This window comes from Podarcis tiliguerta (assembly GCF_965153285.1).
Source record: "Podarcis tiliguerta genome assembly, chromosome: 16".
Lineage (NCBI taxonomy): Eukaryota > Metazoa > Chordata > Lepidosauria > Squamata > Lacertidae > Podarcis > Podarcis tiliguerta.
The window spans coordinates 39,175,009-39,188,186 of record NC_139549.1 but is presented as its reverse complement, the minus strand read 5'-3'; the positions used below and the strand labels follow the sequence as shown (position 1 = coordinate 39,188,186).

At 44.6% G+C, this 13,178-nt stretch overlaps 1 protein-coding gene and 1 long non-coding RNA gene across 11 annotated transcripts in view; one reads left to right on the top strand and one right to left on the bottom strand.

The window, feature by feature from the left end:
* LOC310666937 overlaps positions 1-13,178 on the top strand; it is a 288,749-nt gene that overhangs the window by 143,058 nt on the left and 132,513 nt on the right. The gene's annotated exons all lie outside the window — the stretch shown is intronic.
* The window catches only part of PITPNM2 (phosphatidylinositol transfer protein membrane associated 2), a 210,676-nt gene that overhangs the window by 154,622 nt on the left and 42,876 nt on the right, over positions 1-13,178 (bottom strand). The window contains exon 1 of one of the 10 annotated variants that reach the window (XM_083418118.1): positions 1,791-2,044. The exons of the other annotated variants lie outside the window; for them this stretch is intronic. The gene's annotated coding sequence lies outside the window, so the exon portion shown is untranslated. Of the gene's footprint in view, positions 1-1,790; positions 2,045-13,178 lie in introns of those variants that run through there. 10 annotated transcript variants of the gene reach the window in all.

Genomic DNA, 13,178 nt, shown 5'->3' with positions numbered 1-13,178 from the left:
CAGAAGCAAACAGTCTTGTGTTCCAACCACACTCTTTGAGCAACCCAGATTACAAATGACGACTCATATTACTCAATGCAATCAACATCAAAGCTTCTTCCCTGGTTCCACAGATCTCAGCTGCAAGCACCACTCCCATGAGCCTACCTGCTTTCAATGCATCCCAAGCACGCTCCCTTGTGTCATACACTGGCATCTGAAAAATTACGGCAGACCCAAGTGAGTGGCAACCCTGATTGATGGCTGACTACTGTGATTCCTCACAACTACTCATTCCCCATCTGCAAGTCACAAACCCCAATTCCACAGCACCGGCAAAGAGAATTGCTACTACAAACTTCTCCAAGGCAGACACATTGTGGAAAGGCACTTACAGGGCCAATTAGGTTCAAGGTTAACCTAAGAGGCAAGACCTCTTCATCTATATCATGGGAAGCCAACATAATGTCCTTCAGATATTGGGGAACACAACTTCCAGCAACCCCAGGAAGGCCAATGGCCCAGGGCTGATGGGAGTTGTAGTCCACAACGACTGGAGGGCAATATGTTGACAACCCCTTTGAGAGAGTAAGGCCTGGAGACACATAATAATAAAAGCTAACAACAACAACCAGAACAGCAGCGTGAGATTCACTAGGTTCGCAAGTGATAAGCCATGGGGCAATAAGCCATCCAGAGGTTAGGTTAGGTTCATCGAATGTATGTATTGCATCCCATTATGAAATTCCTCCAGCTATTTACAACCAAGTAAGAAATACAATAAAATCACATCAACATATTAAAAATGGTTTTAACAATGCAATCCAGGAAACTATGTATTTGCTTGGCATAAAAATGAGGACAAGGTTGGTGCCTGGTGGGCCTAACATGGGAGAGAAAAGGCCCCCAAACCACCTGTGGAAGGCTTTTTTAAAATGTTTTTAAAATGTTTTAATATTATTCATTATATTTTAGACTCTTTGCTGTTTTGTTAATGCTTGGATTAACTGGCCAGTTTTTAAAACAACAACACTGTTATCTAACTTTTTTTTTACATTTTTCTTGTTTGTAACATGCTATTTTGTGTCTTATTATATTTAAGCTGCCTTCCAAGGCATATACCCAAAAATAAGGCCCATAAATAAATTTATAGCTAAATAAAATAATAATAAATTTATTACAAGTGGCACATATTCATTACCATTTTCACCTTCCTGGGGGAGAGGAGAAATCACAAGCAGATATAAACCATGAAACATGGCCCCAGGGTCTGGTGATGTTACAGGCATTGCCCAATAGGTGCTCTTTGCAGCTAGCTGCTCCCAAGTTGATACTCAACTGTGTCAAAAACCTGCAAATCCATCCATCCCCACCTACTACCCTCAGGATGAACAATATACACCTAAGCTGTACTACAAGGGTAGCAACGTTGCTATCAAATTACTCCAACATGTAAAAATACATTTTTGCCCTAAGCCATATTATATTTTCACAGTCTTCCCCATAAACTGTTCAAATAGGAGCCACCTTTGTTACAAGGCAGCAATAAGTGAGAAGTAAAATACGTCCAAGTCACTTGGTTACCAATGACTCACCTGCCGGACAGGTTGGAACAATAGTAGCCCATTAAAAATTTCCTCTTGGAAAGGCCAACCTGCCTCCCTATTGTTCCACCTCTGAATCAGGTGTGTAGATATTTATTATCAAAATTGCTGCTGGTTTAAGAGAGAAAGCAAGAGTGCCACCCCTGATGCTTAGTTTTACCAGCTGACAAAAACCAACCGTGTTGTCACCCTGCATTTGCAAATTACCTTTTGGAAAAAACCTGAGAGCGGTGTTTGATCGCGTTTCTTTTTCACCCTGGCTCCCACAGCGTTCCCTCGTTCTGCCATCCTTCACTAAGAAGCCTTGCTGAACTGCTGTGGCCACCGGTCTCATCACTGCACACTCTGGTGACAGACAAAGCCCAGCAAAACATCCATGTCCGTGGACAGGAAAGCCCAGTTGGAGAGAAGGGATGGGGAAGGGAGGGGAAGGGAAGAAGGGAAGGAAGGGGGGAAAGACACGGGAAATAAAACGGATTCTCTGCTCTGCAGGGAACACTAAGCTATGTTGCCATGGAGAAGCGGGGAGCTGTAAAAAATGAACAGAGGTACTCCTTAGAGAGCGAGACTCTGAGGCGGCTTGCAAAGGCACCACTTTGCAGGGGAATAATCCTGAGTGAAAGGCAGGCAGCAAAAGAAACAAAAAGAGTCCCAGACTGCAAGAACAAGAGGCTGGAAGGATGAAACAAGGAGAAGGGGACGACAGAGGACGAGATGGTGGGACAGTGTTCTCGAAGCTACAAACATGAGTTTGACCAAGCTGCAGAAGGCAGTGGAAGACAGGAGTGCCTGGCGTGCTCTGGTCCAGGGGGTCACAAGGAGTCGGACACAACTAAACAACAACATCAACTATTTCTGGGTTAGCCAAGTCTGTAACCTAAAGCGTCTGTAATCCGAGGTACCACTGTACTGCTCTAACCCTTTCCTTTTCAGCTAGGAGCGCTTTGCTGAGGTCTTTTGGGGGTTACCGTATTCGGAGCCTGGAAGGAATTTCCCCTGATCTGTAGGTTTCGCCTTCTCCACAGCACTAGTCAGAACTCTGGCAGTTTAGGCCTTGGGTGGAATCCTATAGCATTTCATCCACCCCCTGTTCCCTGTGGCAACATTAAAAGGGTCCCCATTAGAGGGGACTGGAGGGAAGTCTCTGGCCGTAAAGCCAAGTGCATAGGGCTAGCGGGCCACAGAGCTTCCCTCAGCGTTTGAGGGCCATCCGCGTAAACCTGCGTTTTGTGATGGATCCACCCCTGAAAAGAACCTGTCATGCCTCGATCCTCCAGCAGGGGGGCTGAGAGGGACACACGCCCAATGCCGATGCCAAAGCTTCCTACCTCTGAAATCAATAAAATTGTGCCCATTTAAATCCCAGACAGTTGTTGTATCCATTCATTTTCCACTCAGCAGTTAGGCATGCCGGGAAGGGGGACTCTGCGGCTGGGAACCAATTTGCACCATAAACAGATTAACAGACAGAGAGGATGAACAAATGAAAGAAAGGTACATGCAAAACAGAGAACAGGGATCCAACATCTGGGTTATATTTTCCCTGTAATGAGCACACTGTCAACAGGACAGAACCCTGTCAAGCAAATTACAAAGCAATGAGGTTTTATTCACAGGGTGACAAGTCAACAGCCCATCAGTTAATTTTAAGAACTGACTACATACTCAGGCCTTAAATAAAATAAACGAGCTGTCTTCGCACACACACACAAAATTGGAACATAAAACAGAAGGCGACTAGGACTGGTTTTTCTTGATTTGACACCCTGGGATTAGAAGGCCTTTACATCAATTCAGTCTCTTGACTCCCCATAAGGACTGCAGTGCTTTATGTACAAAGTCCATTTCAACCACTATATACGGTATTTCAGTTTCGCAGCAACTATGCAAGTCCAGCCTCCCTGACAGCTGTGCCTTTGAAAAGTCATGGGGAACAGCAGTTTCAGGCAGTGTAGCTTACCATGTCAAGGCACCACAGAGGAAAGGAAAGTTACACAGGCTGAAATTCTGTATTTCCCCCATTCATTAAAGCTGCAAAAAATTGTCCTCAGTTATAACTGGGTACCTCTTTTTGTTCCCATTTTGCAACAAGGAACTAGGGCTGAGAGAAATAATTGGCTAACATGAATATCACAGCAAACCATATGTATCACAAAGTGCTGTTTGCAAATCCCACTTCAGATTAGGGGTGTTTGGAGAATTTGATATTTGCAAATTTCAAAATTAATTGACCTGACCTGTACTTCCCAGACTAATGCACAGGTCAGAATTTAGTGCTTTCTGAATTTTCTGACCCAATTCTAAGCTCAAAAAAAGGTATCAAAATGCAGTTTTTGAAATGGGTGCTTTAAGAGAAAATAGGTTTAAAATATATATTAAATAAATTAAAAATGCAGTTTAATGCAGAAACAGGAGGAAACACGTACAAAAATGGCACAGTCCAGAAATATGCATCTGTCCATTCTTAGTTATGAAGCAACCACAAGCTATGGTTTGTCCGTTGGGATGTCTTGCCAAACCATGGTCAAGCTTCATAAACCATGGTTCATGGTTTGGTTTGACATGTAAGCCGAACTAGTGAACTGTCCAAGTTTACACCAGAAAAACCATTAATATGGTTCAGATATGATGCCAAACCAATGGGCTGTCATAATGTTTGAACCACCATCATCCAAACCACCATACTTTGTGAGTGGCTATGAAACAAGGTTCTGCAACCATGATTTTCAGCTGCCTTGTATAATACAGTACAGGCCAACTGCACTTTGATGATGCAAATGAACCAACAAATCACAATGTGGGGTGTTGGCACCCTTGGAGACTATCATTTGGGGGTTCATGGAGAAGGCAGGGAAGGAGTGAAGCCGACCATGATCTGCCTGGATGACAGAAACAGAAATCATGGTTTGGAGCATAGACGCCTGAACTAAAAGTACTGGATTAGGATTTGAATTCAATCAATGTAAATGCAACACTTGTAATTTATTACCTCCTCATACCTAAAGCAGTTTTACAACTAAAATTAATTACGCTAAAGTTCCTAGCTCACTAGACTACCAGCATCTGCACTAATGGTTGTTGCATGGGGGGGGGGCGCAATTAAACATCTGTAAACACTTTTCCTTCACTGGAAATGATTCTTGTCAGAGCTTACAAGACAGAAAGGATCTTTATTTACAATAAAAAACAGAAAGAATTAATGAACTGTTCAATAATAAATTTAGCTCAGTATTCTGAAAAAGCTGAGGGTCGGGGCTTGTCCAATATGGCAGGATACTGCTTAAATATTAAAGGCCTAGCAGTGCAAAAATTGTCCTAGGCCAGCAGGACACAGTGCCACCTGCAAGCACGCACACCAAGCTGAGCAGCATGACAAGTTGGATATGTGTGTGAAAGATTTCGGATCTGCCAATTCCTTCAGAAGCTGCAAACCCGAGTGGGTGAATGTTAGCATGCGTTGTGCCATCTGCAGCTAAGATTAGGGCTAGCAAGATGCAGGGAGGTGTAACATCTTCAACAGCCTGTGCATGGCTCAGAACATCTTCAGCCCAAATGTGCTGCTAATTACAATAGGTTGGGGAAGGGGGGGGGAATATATATAACCAGATCAACAACACGCAGATGGTCTCCCCCCTCTACCTCCATCAGATGTGGCAGTGCAGCTATATTCATATTCTCCATCCTCCAGAAGTGACAGCTCTGAACCGAAAAATTCTCTTACATGCACGGGCAATTTAAAAATGACATTTTGGAACACGGGGCCTGTGCTTTAAAGTTTCATCAGAGGCAGGGTTCGGAGCCCAAACTCCCCACCCCTCACCTCTGGGCCACAGCATGCCCTGCTGCAGACGCAAGATCAGATCTCTGCAAATGGTGATTTGCACTGGATTGTAGCGGGGGGGGGCTGGAAGAGGTCTGTCCTTTCACGCATACATGTGCACATGCGCGCGCACGCACACACACACACTGCAATGCCACTTTGTGAATGCCAATCCCAAAGCAGCATATTGCTTATTATTACTACTACAGTGGTGCCTCGCAAGACGAAATTAATTCGTTCTGCGAGTTTTTTCGTCTTGTGATTTTTTTCGTCTTGCGAAGCACCACTATGCATTGACGGTTTCCCATAGGAACGCATTGGCGGTTTTAAAAAAAAGGCGCAAGACGTTTTCGTCTTGCGAAGCAAGCCCATAGGGAAATTCGTCTTGCGAAGCAACTCAAAAAACGAAAAACTCTTTCGTCCTGCGAGTTTTTCGCCTTGCGAGGCATTCGTCTTGCGAGGTACCACTGTACTAAGAACATCAGAAGAGCTTGCTGGATCAAGCCACTGGCCCCTCATAGTGCAGGATCATGTTCTCACAGTGGCTGCCGAGATGCCTCTGAGAAGTCTGAAAGCAGGAACTGAGCAGAACAGCCTCTCTACCCTCTTGGGATTCTCAGCATTCAGAGGCATTGTCATCCTCATCTAGTCGATTCTAGGCTACTTGCAACACAGAAATTTCAAAATGGTTTACGGGAAGGAAAATTAAAATACACGGAGATGCAATAACCACAATTTCAGATAATTTACATTAAGGTAAATCTAATCATATAAATGCACAATAACCACAATAACACATGGTTAGTGAAAACTATTAGGCAGCATGATACAAACTTCCAACCAACATAAAACCCACTATTCACACAACCACCCATCTCACCATCCCACATGACCACGGCATTCGCCACTTCATACTAAGAGTAGACAAATTGACATTAATGGACATAAATAACTTAGGTCTGTTTCAGAATAAATGTTAGTTGGACACAACCCAGTACCTCTACCTCCCACTCTTACTCAACAATACTGAAACCCACATATGGTCACGACACCCTTGCGTCCTTCTTGGGCGGGATCACGGTCAAGCCTATTCTCCAAACTGATGCAGCACTAAGGCCCTGCCCCTGTCCCTCTCTCATGGTTGGCATTAAGCATGATTGGCATTGAATCAAACGCCACTGGAAATGCAAAAAGGGAAGAGAGAGGGCGATGTGTGGCTCAGAAAGGTGAAGGGGTGTGAATTCCCAAGGTTACGAGTTAGCATTTTCCGAAAGCTAGCATAACATCTGCACCCGACTCCACTGAAGCAGAGAGCAAGACTTTAGTGATAAAATTCCTAAAATTCTGGAGGAAATATATATAAAATTAAAGGAACAATATATATAAAACCACGAGCAATTACATACTCTCAATAGGATATGCATTATTAATATCAAATTGTTCCAGAATGAGAATGAAACTTTTAATTAAAGAATTTCCTAGCGCAATTAAAAAACAGGGATGGGGAGGACAAAGTAAAAAAATTAAAAGGGGGAACAGGAAAAGAGTAGCAAAACTGGAACATAAGAATGAAAAATTCAAGTATATGGGAAGGTTATTTTACCCGGGTGGTGGTGTTGTTTTAAACCTCCCTCTTTAAATAAGGAATGATTGATTTTACAGATGTTATTTTAGAACGTGCCAATGTCATGCCTGGCGCTCTGCAGTACAAGCACAAAAAGACAAAGAGTTCTGCCCCAAGCAGCTTACAGTTTAAAGTCAAGAGAGACCAAAGGGCACTGAGCTGGAGCTAAGTGTTTCCACTTGAAACTGAAACACAGGAGAGGCTCTGCTAGCCAGCAGAAGAGAGAAGGAGAGGGTCAAAATATTTCTGCCAGGCCTGGTCAATCCCAAGGCTTCCTGTTGTCAGCTCATCCCTGGGAAAGGATTCCCTTCGGTGCCTGAAAAGGTCCTGAGCACACTCACTCTCACATCTCTTCCAGACAGCTTGCGTGTTGGGCATTCATCCCGATTTGTTTCCAGTGAAGTTAGACAACGAAGTGTCAAGCAATTGTTACCCCACACTTTCCAATGCAAGTTCCCATCACTTTCTTTACCACAAAAACTCCCACCTTTGTGCATGTTTTTTTTTATTATTTAATTTTTTATTTATACCCTGCCTTTTCCCCCCTGACCTGACAGGACTCAAGGCAACCTACAGATGAAAATAAGAACCACTAAAACATAGAAAAAACAATCATTTGAAAAACAACTAAACTTTGATGGAATTAAAACTATACATGTGTACCTTCTATCCATGGGGCCTCTTTTAAAGGACTCGCTCTGTATAAAATCTATTAAAACCATGTCAATAATGACCGTTCATTAGAAGTAGTCCGTTTTCCAAAGCCTTTTGGAACAAGAAAGTCTGCATCTGTCAGCGGAAGGACAACAAGGAGGGAGCCAGTCTAGCTTCTCTAGGGTTTCAAAGTCTGGGAGCAGCCACCACCGAGAAGGCCCTCTCCTGTATCCCCACCAATTTGTGAGTTTGTGATTGAATCCCACCCAAAAACTGAAACAGTCTGGAAGTGCCCCCATGTGGGGACCATGGCATAAATGGAGGGGAGAGCAGAGAACAATCCCATGATGAGGAACTTGTAGTCTTTCAGATGCTGTTGGACTTCAACTCCCATCAGCTCCAGCCAGCATGACTAAAGGTCAGGGATGTTGGGAGCTGAAGTCCATCAACATCTGGAGAGCCAAAAGCTCCCCATCCCTGGGAAAACCCTTCCACCTCCTGATCAAAGTGGTCCAACTCTACAGTTCTGTGATTCTAATGGCTGTGGCTCAGTGGTAAGGCATCGGCCTTGAATGCAGGAGGTCACAGATTTGGACCCCCCAAGTGCCCCTACTTTCCAGGGACAGTCCTGAATTTACAGAGGGCCTGCCAGTTTCTTATTTGATCCCGGAATGCCCCACTTTTCCTTAGGTTGTCCCTATTTTCATCAGAAAAATGTTGGAGAGTATGCAGATTCCTTCTCTGGCCCTTCTAGAGAGGGCTGGGAGAGATCCCTGTATGGGAGAGCTGCTGCCAGCCAGTGTAGCCAATACTGAGGTGGACAATAGTCTGACTCAGTATACGGCAACTTCCTCTGTTCCTATGAATTTAACGGGCTGTGTCGCTTGCCTCAGGCCATGAATTACAGAATGTTGAAGCCCCGACGGAGCGGGAGAGAATTAGACCCAAGAAGCAGCACTTCCTGCTCAGACGATGACAACAGCCCAGCCTCCTTCTGTTGCTAATGGAACAGGGAGGTTAATGTCTTTACTCAGCAGAAAAAAACCCTTGGTACATGCGACAGAAACAGGGTGGGTGCAGGGACTGAGATCACGCTGGACAAGCTCCAACAACCACAGTTTGCAAACAAAAGAAGGAGAGACCTTCTTTGGGCTGCAATCCAGAAGCAGATTGTGACCTTTAGCTGAGAGAAACTAAGCCTCGGAAGAGAGAGACAGGCAGCTGCTTGTCCTAAGGTGCATATGAAACAGGCCTACGATTCTCACTCTGATCTTACCATGAAGCTAGCACCCCACAAGTGTGGGATTTGAGCTCATTGGGTGGAGAATACAGCACCCGGAGAATGTCCGCTTCCACTTTCACTCAGCCCTAGAACTCCCTGGGTGACCTTGGCCTCCCACCCACATAGCTCAGCCAAGCCTACCTCACGCGGTTGTTTCAAAGATAAACTGGGGGGTGGGGGTGGGAGAGAACCATATGCAAAGTCCCAAACTGCTGGGAAAGAGGGCAGATAATAATAAAACAAATAGCTTTAAAATAATAAAGTTTCATTAGGGTTGACATTAGGGTCACAGTCAAAAGTCACAATATGGCTTGGTTCATACAGCACAGTAGTACAAACCAAGGCTTACTGGAAGAGTGTGAACGTGCAGACTCCCAGGGAGAGTCTCATGGCCACTTTGCTCCTCCATGGCAAGAGCAGAATTGGGAGGGACCCAAGGGTCATCTAGTCCAACCCCCTGCAATGAACATGGTGGTAGCTGAGACTGCGAGTAAGGTGTCTCTGCCTTAACCATGTTAATCTGCAATAACACACAGTTTGGCTTACCATGGCATATGAGCCAGGCCTGTCACACAAGTAGGTTTCTAAGGCGCCGGGTGCACTATACACTTAAAGTAGCACCAGGCCACTGTAAGCAATCATGGGAAAGAATTTTGGGAAATGTAGTTTGTAAAGGATGCTGAGAGTTGTTAGCTCCCTATCCCCCTCACAGAACTACAATTCCCAAAGTTCCTTAGGAAGAGGGATTGGTTAGAATTGTAGATGGGGATGTCTCCTAACAACTCCCGGCACACTTTACATACCACAATCCCCAGGATTCCTTGGATAGTGCTGTGACTGTTTAAAGTGGTATAATCCTGCTTTATGTACAGTGCAGATGGGGGCTACACCTCCTACCCATTGCACTATGCCACCCTCTCTACCACTAGCCGAAACACAAATTGGCAGCTTGTGCAATCCATCAAGCCAAACTCACTTGTCTGTTTTATGCTCAGTCATGAAAATCTGCCTTTATTATCCCCAGTCAGGATAACACAAACTGGTTGATTCAGCCCTTGGAAGCCTAACACCACCCATAGTTTGCCAGTGGCTTGGTGGGCCATAAATTGGGCAGGCCAGAACGAAATTTCAATCAAACTAAAAACTGAGGCAGGCAGGTGTGCACCATCTCCACTCATGCAGACTACAGTCTGAAACAATCCGCTCCTCACCAGACAGAAATAAAAAGCAATATTGTTTCTCTTGCTGTTTCCCCCCGCTTCCCATTAAAAGACTTTTATTGCTTCCTTTGCCCTCACAACCCCAACATCCTCATGGGAGTTCTACCCAGGCAACTGATGGAAAATCAGATATGCTTGAGGATGAAATTTGGACACGACACAATTTTAAAAGAGTTTGGAAGTACAGGGGAGGGGGTGGCAACAGGGAGAAATAATTTAACCAACATTTATGTGATCGCTGTTTCTAAACAAAAAGGCTGAACATACTTATCTTTTATATTACAAAAAGGAAACTGGAGTAAGGATCTACCTCAAAATATCTGACATAAGAACATAGGAAGAGTGTGCAGGATCAGGCCAGTAGCCTATCTAGTCCAGGATCCTGCTCTCACACCAGCCAACGAGATGCCCCACTGAGAAGTCTGCAAGCAGGTCTTCCCTGCATGTGAAGGCAGGCTCTGGCAGATGGAGCAGACGAGACCAAGAGTGGCTCCAATGGTCAAGAAGGCCGTTTCTGCACTTTCCGTAGAGGGACGTGAGGGGCAGGGGGGGCTCATCAACCTGGGAAGGTACAGTGGTACCTCGGTTTTTGAATGTAATCCGTTCCATGAAGTCCGTTCGAGTTCCGAAACGTTCAGAAACTGAAAACTGAAAGCGGAAGCCTCAAAACGGAATATTCAAAACGGAAGTCACGTTTCCTGTTCGACTTCCGAGGTGTGTTCAAAAACTGAGGCATTTACTTCCGGGTTTTCGGTGTTCGAGTTCCGAAACGTTCGACTATGGAGGTGTTTTAGGAGAAGGAAAACTCTGATCCTAAACTTGGTGAAGAATTCGGCGGCCAAACTGCTCACTGGGGTGAGACGGTTTGAGCATAGAACACCAATCCTGACCCGACTTCACTGGCTGCCAATTAGTTTCCTAGCACAATTCAAAATGCTGGTTTTGACCTAGAAAGCCTTAAACGGCTGAGGACCGCAGAACCTCAAGTTCCACTTCTCCCCACATGAACTGACCCAGACCCTTCGTTCATCATCGGAGGCCCTTCTTTGTGTGCCTCATCCATGAGAGGTCTGGAGGGCAGCAATATGAGAACCAGCAACACAGCACTTCCAAAGCAGTTTTGACCTACAGAGCCAAAGGTTGACATTGTTATGCATAAATGCTGCATTATAATTTTAAAAATATTGTTACTTTCCCCTAGTCTCTGGGAATAGAGAATGGGTTTCTTTAATGCCCATTAAATATATTTAGAGTGTAATTTAGCCCCATTATGGCTAATGGTAGTTTTGCTATTGACTTCAGTGGGAGGCAAATTACATTGTTTAGTCGTTAAAATTTTTATTTAAAGAGGCGAACTTATCTCCTCAGTCTGCTTGTGGACAGATATACTGTGGCTGCTTCTGGAACACAGGCAATAAATAATGCAAAGAAAATGCATTTTGACTAATTGCAGACACACACACAAATGTGTTTTTATGTGGAAAAAAATAAATCCGCAAGCCCTGCTTATTTCAATTTTTATGCTAAAGTATCTTCTGCACATCTTGTAATTGTGGTTGGTGCTGTAGCAAAACAAGCCATGAGAGGATTGGAGAAGGAGATGGTTCACTGGATGTGGTAGAAGCAGAAATGGGCTTAAATGGCAACAGCCCAAAGGGCAGCTGAACCCTGCAGTCGCCCCCTCACTGCTTTATTATATTCAATTTTGCAAAATTCACTTAATTTCCTTTTTAGATGAAGATGAGCAAGAATCTAAACGAGATTTTGGGTGCTTTCCTGCTCTTATAATGACTGCCTATTTAGCTTGGCTAGGATTCAAAAAACCTTGTTGCATGCCTCATTTCAGTAACCAAATGGGATTGTTCTGTTTCAGATGCACGAGTCCTGATTTGTGCTTAACATCTAAGAGAGACTTCACTCCTTCCCACTTCATTGAATTCTAGAGATGGAAGGAACCCCAAGTGCCATGTAGTCCAGCCCCTGAAATCCACATGTCACAGATACCATGAGCTTGTTCAGAAGCAATACCAAACTGAATTTTAGGACCAAGTAAATGAGTCTTGGGCTAATGTGCTCCTTCCTACTAATCCTAAGTTTAGAGAAAACCATATTTTACTGTTTGGTCTGGAGCAATCAAACCATGGTTTGCCAGGTACAAGCCACAGTTTGGCCATTTGAATGAAACAGCAAGCATTGTAAGCTGAGAAGGTTCCCACAGCTCAGCTGACCTCCCTCGCCTCCGAAGTCCTCAGTGGGAGCTGCTGTCTAGCAGGCAGAGGCCAATGGGCAAAATCTAGGAAGATTGGCAGCAGTTCTCCAGAGTTTCAGATAGGGACTCTTTCCTAGCCCTACCTAGTTCAAAAGCAACCCAGTACAAGTAGATAAATAGGTACCACTGCAGCAGGAAGGTAAACGGCGTTTCCATGCACTCTGGTTTCCATCACGGTGTTCCACTGCGCCAGTAGCGGTTTAGTCCTGCTGGCCACATAACCCGGAAAGCTGTCTGTGGACAAATGCCGGCTCCCTCGGCCTGAAAGCGAGATGAGCACCACAACTCCATAGTCACCTTTCACTGGACTGAACCGTCCAGGGGTCCTTTACCTTTTACCTTACCTAGAGATGCTGGGGAATGAACCTGGGACTGTTGCGTGCAAAGCACATGCTCTACCACTTAGCTATGGCCCTTATTTAAACACCACAGGAACACCATGTTACTTCTGTTCCCAATACAAGACCGAAATGTGATTTTTATTGCCAGGTTCTTTTGTAGACTAAATTTGTGGGGAACAGACCGGGGGGTGGAAGTGACTTTAGTTACTGGGTAAACATGACTTTATCTAGGGATAATTTTAGGAGTAGCGAATGGGGCTAACCAAAGTGTCACTGAATTGTCTTGGAGTAGGATGATCTGTTGAGAAATTAACTGAACTGAATAGGAATTGGTTTGGGATGATCTGGTATGGGGTGCAAGCAAATATAAATTCTACTATGGGGT